Source organism: Lonchura striata, chromosome 1A (assembly GCF_050655825.1).
Source record: "Lonchura striata isolate lonStrDom1 chromosome 1A, ASM5065582v1, whole genome shotgun sequence".
Lineage (NCBI taxonomy): Eukaryota > Metazoa > Chordata > Aves > Passeriformes > Estrildidae > Lonchura > Lonchura striata.
Genome location: NC_140741.1, coordinates 4471751 through 4484345, shown reverse-complemented (window position 1 = coordinate 4484345; position 12595 = coordinate 4471751). Strand labels below are relative to the sequence as shown.

Here is a 12595-nt window from a genome sequence, read left to right as displayed (position 1 = left end):
CCCCCACCCACCCCCCCCCCCCCGGGCCCCGGTCCGGAGGAGGGGGTCCCGGGGAGGGGCTGGGGCTGGAGGGGGGAAGGCCCCCCCTCCACCCCGCCCCCCCCCGGGACCCCCTCCTCCGGAGGGGGCCCTTCCTAACCCCCCCCCCCCACCCTCCCGGGACCCCCTCCTAATGAGGGGGCCCTTCCTACCCCCCCACCCTCCTCCCCCCAGGACCCCCAGCCCGACCCCCAGTGTGATGTCGGGAAAGCCGCACCCCGGCAGTGTCGGGCCGTGTATTAGACTGCAATGGGGGGACCCGCAGAGCGGCTCCGGCCCCGTGTGGGGACCCCAGCGAGGGCGGGGGGCGCCGGCTCCGGCCCTCTGGGCTTTATTCTGCGGCGCCCCGAGCCCCGCGGCTGCGAGGAAAGAAGGAAAAGGGGAATGGGGAACGAGAACAGGGGAGCAGAGCGGAGCATGCGGGAAGGTGGGGAGGGAGGTCGGGATGCGGAGGAAAGCGGGCGGGGAAGGGAAAGGCCGGCAGGGGGAAAGAGGGACGGGACAGAGGAGGGAAGAGAGAGGGAATGGAACGGAGCAGCGGGGCAGGGACAGGTGAGGGACGAGTGGGGGGGTCGCGTTTGGGGGAGGAGGGAGAGTGTGTTTAGGGGAGAAAAAACAGAAATATGGAGAGAAGGAAGGAAGGGTAGATGGTGGGACGGGAGGGGAGGCCGAAATGGGACGAGAAGGAAAAGGAGGAAGACAAAGAAGGGGAATAGGAGCAGAAGGAAGGAAGAGTAGAAGGGGGCACAAAAGGGGAGCGAAAGCAGTCGGCTTTGGGGAGGAGAGGAAAACGGGGGAAAGGCAGGGAAAGAAGGGGAATGGGAGCAGGAGGAAGGAAGAGTAAAGGGGGGGAAGGAGAGAAGGGCGAAGCTGCGGAGCCCGCACAGAACCCACCACCCGCACTGCGCTCCGAGTGAGCAAATGGCGGCTGCAGCGATTCCCGGCACTTAAATAACCTCGGCCCCACCCCACGCAGGTGCCCCGCGGTCCCGCGCACCTGAGCCAGCGCCGGCCCCGCCCCTGAGGCTCCGGCCCGGCCCCGCCCCTGAGGCTCCGGCCCGCCCGGGATGGAGGCGGGGCCATCGCTCCCGGCCCGCCGGGATGGGCCCGGGGCTGCCGCTTCGGCTCCCGGCGGTGCCGCCTCTGCCCCGGCGGGCGGGTCGGGGTCTCTCTCGGGCCGGAGCACCGGGGCGGCGCCGGGGCCGAGCCGGCGGCGGCGGCGATTTCCCGGGGCTGACCGAGACCGGCCGGGGCGCGGGGACCCCCGTGCCGCCCCAGCACCCCCAAACCCCGCCGCTCCCCGCCGTGCCAGGGAATTTTCTTTTTCCCGGTGCAGGCCGAGACATTTCTGTGAGAAAACTCAAAAGTCAGGGGTACGGGGTCTGAGGGGAGAGAAGAGATTCTGGTATAAATCCAAAACGCGTTGTGAAAAACAACATGGAAGAGCTCATTTGCTCTCCCAGCCCGGTTTCTGTGTGACCGTCTGTGATTCCAGCTGCTCCGCTGGCACTGGCAGCCTGCGGGGCTCGAAGGACTTGCCAGGTGCCCAGCACGACAGAAAAGAACGGGAGAACTCCCCGGCTCTGGCAGCGGAGCCTCTCGGCAGTGTCCCGAAAGCCCCGCAGTGCCAGCATCTCTGCATGGAAGCTGAGGGGCTCCAGCGCAGCCCCTCTGCAGCGTTCCTCTGCAGCTGGCACTGCCCAGCGCCCCTGACCAGGGTTTGGGGTCCCTGCACAGCCCCCGGCGCAGCCCCCTGGCTTCTTCCAGCTCCCTTCAGCCAGGATGATTTTCTCGGGGGTAGGAGCACCCAAAGCCAGCGGAACTGGCCTCAGCCACTTTCTGTGGGATCTCTCCTCTTCCTTCCTCACCAAATTCCCACTGTCAAAACCCAGCTTGAGGCACAGATCCCCATCCCCTCAATCTCTCCAAGGAATTGGGCTCGGATTTCCCAATCCAGCAGGGCAGAAATGCTCTTGTCCTTACCGTACATCCTAATTGTAGTAATGGCTTAAGAAATAATTGAAAGAAATTAAAGGAATGAAGAAAAATTAAATAAGAGCTGCCAGCTCCAACTAAGGGATGCTCAAACCCCTTAGCAATAATTTGCTTTAATTAACCAACTCAAAGTAATTAACACCACATTGATACAGTAGGATTCTTTTTAATCGAGTTATAGATAAATATTGCAGAATGTAAAAACCTTTGTAAACCCAGAAACTCTTTCAAGAGATAGACAGGGCACAGCTGCAGAGAGTCTTGGGGAGTTCAGGGGAAAAACCCCAAAGTTTTCAGTGTTTAGCATCTCCCACCCTGTCGTCACTGACAGCAAACACGGCTTCAGCCTCAGGAAGACACGGAGAGTCAGGGATTTTACAGATCCTGGTCTCACCTCAGCCTCTCAGCAGGTACAGTCTGCAGGAAGAGGGAAGAAAAAAGGTCAGAATGGACAGCCTACTTCCAGAAAATCATCACCATTCATAAAGCAGTGAGCAGAGCTGTAAGAACTTCCCCAAAGGTTCCAAGAGAGTTTAAATCTGAATGAAGTAACTTACTTAGAAGCTTGAAAAGCTGCAATACTGTAAAAATCTAATGCTGCAAAAAAAAAGGTGCCTTCCCATCCAAACCCATCTGGAATTCCACAATTCTGTGAACAGCTCCGGGCAGAAGGACTAGATTTCCATTGTGGTTCGAAAATGCTGCTGCAAGAACACAAAGAGAGATTTCAAATACTGTTAAAGTGGCACAACCACATCAAAAATTACGTTTGGGGGTAAAGTGGCAACTCTGCAATTCCAACCTCTGATACCAAGGACACATGGAGGGCTGAATCCTGGAGGTCCTTACATGACAGGATTTCTAGAGTTATCCATCCCCAGTTTGCTGCTTAGGGTTAGAAAAGGTGGAATTCTGTTCTTAAGGGGTTACCACGTACCATCAACGTGAGAGACGGGGATGCTGATGTTTGATCAGAGTCCTGGAGCAGCCTGGAGCACGCTGCCTTCCCGAACCAGGTCTGCTGCCTTGTCCGTGTAGGGGTAGGGCTTTGTCCTCAGCCTCAGCAGGATCTGTCAGCAAAGGAGGAGAGAAAAGTAGAGTGCACCGGCTCCCAAGTGTGGGGGAACCATGTGCTGCTAAGGAAGACCACGTGCTGAAAGTGGTTGGAAGCCGGGCGGGTTTTGGGAGGACAAATTCCATATTACTTCTGCAGGATTCTGTCTACAGTTCCTGCTCTACAAACCAAATACATCAAACGACAACAAACAAACAAACAAAAAACCCCACATTAAATCAACAACAACAAAATAATTACTCCTACCTCAATAACCCCATACTGCCCCAAACCATTCCAAGGAGGGCGGCAGGAGGGGCTGGCAAAGGCAGGGCCCCGCCGGGCCCCCCTCGCCGCTGCCATCCTTCTCCAGCGCCGCCGCTGAGCCGCCTTCAGCCCAAAACCCACCCAAAAATACCCCAAATTCGTCCTAAATGCCCCCAAAAAACCCACCCAAAACTACCCAAACCCTCCTAAAAATATCCAAAAAACTCACCATAAAATGCCCCAAAACCAGCCCAAAACCCTCCCAAAAATACCCCAAAAAATCCACCCCAACATACCCTAAAACCCACCAAAGAATACCTCAAAGCCCTCCCGAGAATACCCGAAAACCCTGCCCAAAAACACCCTGAAACCCCAAATTAACCACTCTGAACCCCAAAATATCCCTGAGCTCCCCATACCCCAAAATTTCCTCCCCAACCCCCAAATTCCCCCCCGACCCCCAAAATTCACTTCTGGGTCTCGTCCTCCGGGGCCGGCGGCTGCCGGGGCCCCCCCAGGCCCGCGGGCGGCGCCCCCAAACCCGGGGGGAGTTCGGGGTCCGAGTCGGGGTCGTCCTCATGAGCCACCAGCCTGGGGACCCAAAAACCGGGGGGAACCCCGAATCGGGGGGGGGACCCAAAATTGGAGGGGGTCCTGGGGGGTTCTGGAAGGTTTTTGGGGCATCCCAGGAGGACTTTTGGGGTGTCAGGGGGTTTTGGGGTCCCAGGAGAAATTTCAGGGGTCCTAAAGGGAAATTTGGGGGTCCCAGGGGGGGTTTTGGGGTTCCGAAGGGAATTTTGGGGCTCCTGAAGGGAATTTTTGGGTTCCCGAGGCTGTTTTTGGCGGTCCCGGGGCTGTTTTTGGGGGATCCCGCCAGGTATTTTTGGGGGTGCCGGGAGTGTTCTTGGGGTCCCCCCTCACCAGTCCATGGCCGGCTCCACTCCCCGGTTCCCGGTCAGCGCCAGCGCCTTCGCCCTGCGGGACCGGGGGGCTCCCGGTTATTTTTGGGGGGTCCCAGAGGGTTCTGAGGGGTCCCGGGGGGTTTTTTGGGGGTCTCGGTGGCGTTTTGGGGGTCCCGGGGGCTCCGGGGCCTGTCCGTGTGTCCCGCCCCCCCCCAATCCCATTCCCGGTGCCGGGTCCCCTCCGGCTGCTCCCGCCCGCCCTCCCCCGCTGTCCCCCCGGTGCCGCCGCCCTCAGCGCGCCGGGCCCCGAATCCCACCTCCAGCAGCGCCTCCAGAGCCGCCCGAGCCCGGTCCCACCGCCCGCCGCCATCACGGCGGCGCCGGGCTCCCGACACGTGGGGGACGGCGGCCGGCGAGGGACAGAAAGGCACAAAGCGTTCCGGTACGGACGGCGGCCGGAACGGGACAGAAAGCCTCCCTCGCCGCTGCCATCCTAATCCGGCGCCGCCGCGGAGCCGCCTCCAGCCCCGCCTCTGCTCACAGACACCATCCCGCTCGCCGCTCGCTGCCGCCCCTCGCCCCGTCCCGGTGATTTTGCCGGGCGCTGGCTGGGGGGCCGCAGTACCGCCCTGTGCCCACAAGGCGGCAGCACTTTCCAAGCCAGTCCGCGCCAAGGCACTTCCAAGAGGGCGGCTGCGGGCGGTGGGGCTGCAGTACCGCACTTTGTCCACAAGGCGGCAGCACTTTTCAAGCAAGTCCGCGCCAAGCCACTCCCAAGAGGGCGGACGCAGCCGGCGGAGCTGCAGTACCGCTCTGTGTCCACAAGGCGGCAGCACTTTTCAAGCGAGTCCGCGCCAAGCCACTCCCAAGAGGCGGCGGCGGGGATGCAGTACCGCCCTTTGTCCACAGGGCGGCAGCACTTTTCAAGCGAGTCCGCGCCAAGCCGTTCCCAAGAGGGCGGCTGCGGGCGGTGGGGCTGCAGTACCGCACTTTGTCCACAAGGCGGCAGCACTTTTCAAGCGAGTCCACGCCAAGCCACTCCCAAGAGGGCGGACGCAGCCGGCGGAGCTGCAGTACCGCTCTGTGTCCACAAGGCGGCAGCACTTTTCAAGCGAGTCCGCGCCAAGCCACTCCCAAGAGGCGGCGGCGGGGATGCAGTACCGCCCTTTGTCCACAAGGCGGCAGCACTTTTCAAGCGAGTCCTCACCAAGCCACTCCCAAGAGGGCGGCGGTGGGGCTGCAGCACCGCCCTTTGTCCACAAGGCAGCAGCACTTTTCAAGCGAGTCCTCACCAAGCCACTCCCAAGAGGGCGGCTGCGGGCGGCGGGGCTGCAGTACCGCCCTTTGTCCACAAGGCAGCAGCACTTTTCAAGCGACACCGCGCCAAGCCACACGCAAGAGGGCGGCCGTGGGCGGTGGGGCCGCAGTACCGCCCTGTGTCCACAAGGCGGCAGCACTTTTCAAGCGAGTCCGCGCCAAGCCACTCCCAAGAGGGCGGCGGTGGGGCTGCAGTACCGCCCTGTGTCCACAGGGCGGCAGCACTTTTCAAGCGAGTCCGCGCCAAGCCACACGCAAGAGGGCGGCGGTGGGGCTGCAGTACTGCCCTGTGTCCACAAGGCGGCAGCACTTTTCAAGCGAGTCCGCGCCAAGCCACTCCCAAGAGGGCGGCCGCGGGCGGCGGGGCTGCAGTACCGCCCTTTGTCCACAAGGCGGCAGCACTTTCCAAGCGAGTCCGCGCCAAGCCACTCCCAAGAGGGCAGCCGGGCTGCAGTACCGCCCTGTGTCCACAAGGCGGCAGCACTTTTCAAGCGACACCGCGCCAAGCCACTCCCAAGAGGGCGGCCGCAGCCGGCGAAGCTGCAGTACCGCCCTGTGTCCACAAGGCGGCAGCACTTTTCAAGCGAGTCCGCGCCAAGCCGCTCCCAAGAGGGCGGCGGGGCTGCAGTACCGCTCTGTGTCCACAAGGCGGCAGCACTTTTCAAGCGAGTCCGCGCCTCGCTATTCCCAAGAGGGCGGCCGCGGGCGGCGGGGCTGCAGTACCGCCCTGTGTCCACAAGGCGGCAGCACTGCGCCGTCAGCAGCGAATGCCCCAAAGCATCCGCGCGGGAAAGAACGGAACAAAAACCTGCCTCTGACCCCACAGGAACCGAAAGAACAAACCTTTCCTCTTAAACTGCATTTCAATAGGCTTTATTTTTGTATTTGTCATATTTATATTCACATTCGGATTAATAATTTATATTGATTTATAATTGTATTTTCATAATTTCTTATATTTATTCCTATTATATTTTATTCCTATTATATTTTATGTTTTTATATATATCTTAATAGATTGCTTAGATATTTCTATAGTTAGATTTAGATTTCTAAAAGGTTTATATTGCTTAAAATAAAACCCTGCCTCTATCCAAGTAAAAATCCTTTAAAAAAACCCTTTATTTAAACAGTTTAAATTTATTTCTATTTTTCGCATTTATAGTCAAATTTACATTTTAAATGTAGATTGATGTATGGTGTTATTTATAGCCTATCTCTTCCTAATACTATTTTATATTTTTATATATATATCTGTATACATTGAATATGTATTTCCATATATCAAACTATATAAAAATAAAATGTAAATTCATACTTTTTCCATTAAAGCCCTACCTGTAACTAAATAAAAACAATAAAAAAGCCCTTTCTATAAACAAAAGGTCAAAAGATCAAGGGTCAAAGTCAAAGGCTGGGGTCAGGGGAGGGGTGACGGGCAGCATCAGGCAGTGGGGGAAGGGGTGGAGGGTGGGTCAGGGGAGGGGTTAGGGTAGAGGGAGGATTCAGGGTGGGAGTGCAGCCTCCAGATAGACCCCTCCCCTACACCCCCTATATATATATATAAAAGAAGAAAAAAAAAATATTGTCAAGGGCAGCAGTAGAAAATTTGATCCTCCCAGGGAGTAAAAATTTTTATTTTTATATTCCCAGGGAGTAGAAACTTTTATTTTTAAAGGGTTTTGTTTTTTTTTTTTAATTCCTAGGAGCATGGTAACTTCTACTGTTGTGTTTTTATTCTAAGTTTAGAAAGGAAGAAAAAAAGAGAAAGAGGGGGAGAGAGTGAGAAGAAGAAGAGGAGAAAGTGGAAGAAGAGAAGGACAGAGGACAAAGAGGAGAGAGTGAGAAAAGGAGAGAGATATGAAGAAGAGAGTGTGAGGAGAGGAGAGAGTGAGAAGAAGAAGAGAGAGGACGAAGAGGTGTAAATAAGAGGAAGAAGAGGGGAGAGAGGAAGAAGAGGAGAGAGTGAGAAGAAAAGGAGTGAGATGAAGAAAAGGAGAGAGTGAGAAGAAAATTAGAGAGATGAAGAAGAGAGTGTGAGAAGAAGAAAGACTGAGAGGAAGAAGAGAGGAGGAAGAGGAGTAAGTGAGAGAAAGAAGAGGAGAGAGAGAGGAGGAAGAGGAGAGAGTGAAAAGGAGTGAGCAAGAAGAAGAGGAGAGAGAAGAAAAAGAGGAGAGAGGAGGAAGAGGAGAAAGGGAGAAGAAAAAGAGGGAATGAGATGAAGAAGAGGAGAGAGTGAGAAGGAGAGAGTAAGAGGAAGAAGAAGAGAGAGGAGAAAGAGGAGAAAGCGAGAAGAAGAGAAGAGAGGAGGAAGAGAAGAAAGTGAGAAGAAAATGAGAGAGTGAGACGAAGAAGAGAAGAGTGTGAGAAGGAGAGAGTGAGAAGAAGAGGATAGAGTGAGAGGAAGAAGAAGAGGGAGAGGAGAGAGAAGAAAAGGAGAGAGTGAGAAGAAAAGGAGAGAGTGATCAAGATGAGAGTGTGAGAAGAAGATAGAGTGAGGAGAAGAGGCTGAGAAGGAGAGAGCAAGAGAAAGAAGAGAGTGTGAGTAGAAGAAGAGAGGAGAGAGTGATAAGAAGAAGAGAGGAGGAAGAGGAGTAAGTGAGAGGAAGAAGAGGAGAGAGTGAGAAGGAGAGAGGAGGAAGAGAAGCAAGTGAGAAGAGAAGGACAGAGGAGGAAGAGGAGAAAGTGAGAAAAGAGGAGGAGAGAGGAGGAAGAGGAGAGTGAAAAAAAAAGGTGAGAGAGATATGATGAAGAGAGTGTGAGAAGAAGATGAGAGACTGAGAAGAAGAAGAGAGAGGAGGAAAAGGAGAGAGTGAGAAGAAGAGGAGAGAGTGAGTGAAGAAGAGGAGAGAGGAGGAAGTGGAGAAAATGAGAACAAGAGGAGGACAGAGAAGGAAGAAGAGGTGAGATGAGGAAGAGGAGAAAGTGAGAAGAAGAGAGAAGAGGAAGAGGAGAGAGTGAGAAGGAGCGAGAGATGAAGAGAGTGTGTGAAGGAGAGAGTGAGAAGAGGAGGAGAGTGTGAGAAGGAGAGGAGAGAGTGAGAAGAAGAGAGAGAAGGAAGAGGAGAGAATGAGAAGAAGAGAGAGGAGGAAGAGGAGTGAGAAGAAAAGGAGAGAGAGAGACGAAGAGACTGAGAAGAGGAGAGAGTGAGAAGAAGAAGAGGAGAGAGGAGGAAGAGGAGTGAGAAGAAAAGGAGAGTGAGAAGGAGAGAAGAAGAGTAAAGAGAAGAAGAGGAGAGAGTGAGAGGAAGAAGAGGAAGAGGAGAAAGTGAGAAGAAGACGAGGAAGAGGAGAAAGTGAGAAGAAGAAGAAGAGGAGAAAGGGAGAAGAAGAAGAGGAGAGAGGAGGAAGAGGAGTGAGAAGAAGAGGAGAGAGCAAGGAGAAGAGACAAGACTGAGAAGAAGAGGAGAGAGTGAAAGGAAGAAGAGAGTGTGAGAAGAAGAGGAGAGAGTGAGAAGAAGAAGATGAGAAAGGAGGAAGAGGAGAGAGTGTGAAGAAGAGGAGAGAGTGAGAAGAAGAGGAGAGAGTGAGAAGACGAAAAAGAGGAGAGAGGAGGAAGAGGACAGAGTGAGAAGAAGAAGAGGAGAGAGGAGGAAGAGGAGTGAGAAGAAAAGGAGAGTGAGAAGGAGAGGAGAGAGAAGAAGAGGAGTGAGTGAGAAGAAGAAGAGGTGGAAGAAGAGAAAGCGAGAAGAAGAGAGAGGAGGAAGAGGAGAGAGCGAGAAGAAGAGGGGAGAGCAAGGAGAAGAGACTGAGAAGAAGAGGAGAGAGTGAAAGGAAGAGAGCGTGAGAAGAAGAGGAGAGAGTGAGAAGAAGAAGATGAGAGAGTGAGAAGAGGAGAAAGGAGGAAGAGGAGAGAGCGAGATGAAGAAGAGGAGAGAGAGAAGAAGAGGAGAGAAGAAGAGGAGAGAGAGAAGAAGAGGAGAGTGTGAGAAGAAGAGGAGAGAGTGTGAAGAAGAAGAGGAGAGAGGAAGAAGAGGAGAAAGTGAGAAGAGGAAGAGGAGATAGTGAGAATGAGAGAGTGAGAAGAAAAGAGAGAGGAGGAAGAGGAGAGAGTGAGAAGAAGAGAGGAGGAAGAGGAGTGAGAAGAAGAGGAGAGAGTGAGGAGAAGGAGAGTGTGAGAAGAGAGTGAGAGGAAGAAGAGAGAGTGAAGAGGAGATGGAGAAGAAAGAGTGAGAAGAAGAAAAGGAAGAGGAGAGAGTAAGAAGAAAACAGAGCAAGAAAAACAAAAGAGAGATAAATAGAAAAACCAAAAAAAGACAGATTGGAAAGAGAATGGCAAAAGAAAGAGGGGTAAAGAGAAAAAGAGTGAAAGACAAACAGAAAAGGAAGCACTTGAAATGAAAGAGAAAAGGAAATAGAGAGACAAGAAAAAGAAGAAATAGAGCTGAAAACCTACAGGAAAACAAATGGAGAGACAGAATAAAAGGTAGGGTTCAAGAGAGAAAGAAATAGAGAGTTACAAACACAAAAAATTAAAGTTGGACAGAAAAGGAAAAAGGGTCATAGACAAAGAGAATGATAGCAAGTGTTAGAAAGACAAAGGCTGACAAAGAGAAAAAGAAGAAGAAAACACAGTGAAACCTAGATTGAAAGAGACAGACAAAGAGACATGGGGAAATACATGTAGAGGAATGGAAGAAAATAGACAGGGTGAGAAGGAAATAGGGTTAGAGAAACATTGATAAGTGTTAGAAATGGAAACAAAGGAAAACACAGCCAGAGACAAAGAGAAAGAGTTAGACATGGAAGGATAAAGTGAGGAATAGACTAAAGAGGAAAGTAAGAGGCAAAGGGAGAAATAGGGTGAAAATGATTTGATTCAACCACACCAAAGAAAGACAGGAGACAAATGGTGGGCAGGGCAGAGGGTAAGAGGTATCATAATTAGGGCTGATTAATCTTTATTTCTTTAATTTAAACTTCAGCAATACACAGGGAAACAATGTATACAAATGCAAGTACAGAGACAAATACAACAAAGAATACATCATACCTAGGCACACAAGTACAAGTCCAATTTACATACAGCAAAATACATCAAAAGACAGGAACAACTGCAAATACAGAACAATATAATGTACTACAAGCCAAATACATATTGACACAATATAACCGTGTCTCCATTTCAGAAAAGTCCACAACGCTTTTATTGTTAGGACACACCTGGAACAAAAATGGCGCAGAACGCTCCGCTGACGTGCACGCCCCCTTCGCGTTCCACACAAACTCACATTCACGGCAATGCGATCTGATGCCGGAGTCATCGTCACTCCTCGGGAATGTGGCTCCCGGGAGACTCCCAAAAAATCCTCCTGCCTGGCGAAAACCCCGTCCCTGGGACAGTCCGCGCCCTGACTCAGGCCATCAATGTCGCCTCGCTGACCGGCCGGGACCGAGGAAACAAAAACCCATCAGGGGGAACAAAAAAACAAAACCCCCGGCTGGGGATTTTTTATTCTAAATTTAAAAATGAGTGGAAAAACCTGAAAGGCAAAGGCCATACACACAAGGTTATAACTGCTCCACACACACAGCTGCAGACACAAGCACACACAAACTCTCACAGACAGACACAGACAGTCACACTCTCACACATTCTTCTGCTGACACGCTGGCTGCCACCCTTACGTGAAACGCTGCACTGAAGAATATGCTTAAACGCTTCTTCTGACCGCAGGACCTCCATGTCAAATGGTAGATTCCAGGAAATTCTGTAGGGACCCGGGGACCTAGGAGACAAGGGGAGGCAGTCAGTGACTGACTATCTGAGAGCTAGGAGCTATACCAGCTCTGGGCCCATCAGTGTTGTACCCCAAACCCCGTAGAGAACAGATGAATGGCAAAGCTTTATAACTGCTCTACCTGAGCGTGACTACGTGCCCGGGCAAGGCAGCTCCGATCATAATTGGCACAACAGAGGTGCATACAACATAAGCCAACGTAGGTACATACAGTATAAGCACATACAATAGAAGCCGACATAGGCGCAACATAAGTGCATACGACATAAGCCGACAGAGATACAAGATATGTGAGGACTTGATATAATTCTCCAGAAGACTAATTTTTGAGCCCTATATCCTTTGAGAAGGCAGATGCTACGGAACTACTGTGGTCAGGTGATGAAGGGCTAATAAGCTCCGTACGGAAGTCCAAGAGAAGGGCTACCAAAACTGAGAATGAAGATGGATGAGAACATCTCGTGTACATCTTCTGGTCCCAAAAAGTAAATGTGTAAAGGTGCCAGAATAATTGATATCTGGGAAGGTACGTGAGCAAAATCTGGCCAATACGGCACAAAATGATGCTGCTAAAGCATGGAGATGTAACAAAGGCATATGACACAGACAACGCGAACACGGACATAAGTGGAAACTGCCTGGCAATTTCACCTTATGGACCCAAGATTCTTAGCCCAAGATGAGCCATGGGCTGATGATGCCAAAGAAAAGAAAGCCCTAGGGCAGTAGCACTTGTGATGACATGTAACTCCTTTCAAGATGTTAGTGCCAAAGCACTTAAGAGGAAGCCTAAGAAGCTCAGTAGGCCTAGAGAAGGAAGAAATGACTACAGGGTGACTGTAGCTATAGCTCCAGACATGAAGGTGGGCTCCTATGGTGAAAAGATCCACGACAACGTCGAGAGTCAAAGAAGGCCGCCGATGCGAACGTCACGAGAACGCGGAGAGGGATCGGAACTGCCCTGCCCGGCAAAGACTCTGGGGGGGCTGAGGAGAAACCCTCTCCCTTTGCTCCCGAGGGGCCCATCCCACTATGGGCCTCTTCTCCAAGCTAACATCAAATAGCCTCCTGTGATAGTAAAGGTTTTCCCCCCATCTCCCACCTACTGGCCCCAGCACTTAGCTTTTGCAAGACAACCGGATGGAATCCAATGTCAGTTGGATGTGGATGGCGAGACGTTCTGTACATCCGCTTCGGTGCTGCTGTTTACAAACTTCAGCTACGCTCCTCCTGAGGGTGCCTAAGACAAAACAGAAAATGCAACTAGTGCCCACGAAAAGA

The 12595-nt window shown here is 52.6% G+C and overlaps 1 protein-coding gene across 5 annotated transcripts in view; it reads right to left on the bottom strand.

The window, feature by feature from the left end:
• Nucleotides 1–2184: 2184 nt before the first annotated feature.
• PRR5 (proline rich 5) overlaps nucleotides 2185–12595 on the bottom strand; it is a 110745-nt gene continuing 100334 nt past the window's right edge. For 3 of the 5 annotated variants that reach the window (XM_085569708.1, XM_085569710.1, XM_085569709.1), the window contains 2 exons: nucleotides 11202–12554; nucleotides 10427–11056 (listed from right to left, as the gene is read on the bottom strand). The gene's annotated coding sequence lies outside the window, so the exon portion shown is untranslated. Of the gene's footprint in view, nucleotides 2452–2591; nucleotides 2739–2971; nucleotides 3105–10426; nucleotides 11057–11201; nucleotides 12555–12595 lie in introns of those variants that run through there. The other 2 variants (XM_085569707.1, XM_085569711.1) reach the window with 2 other exon arrangements.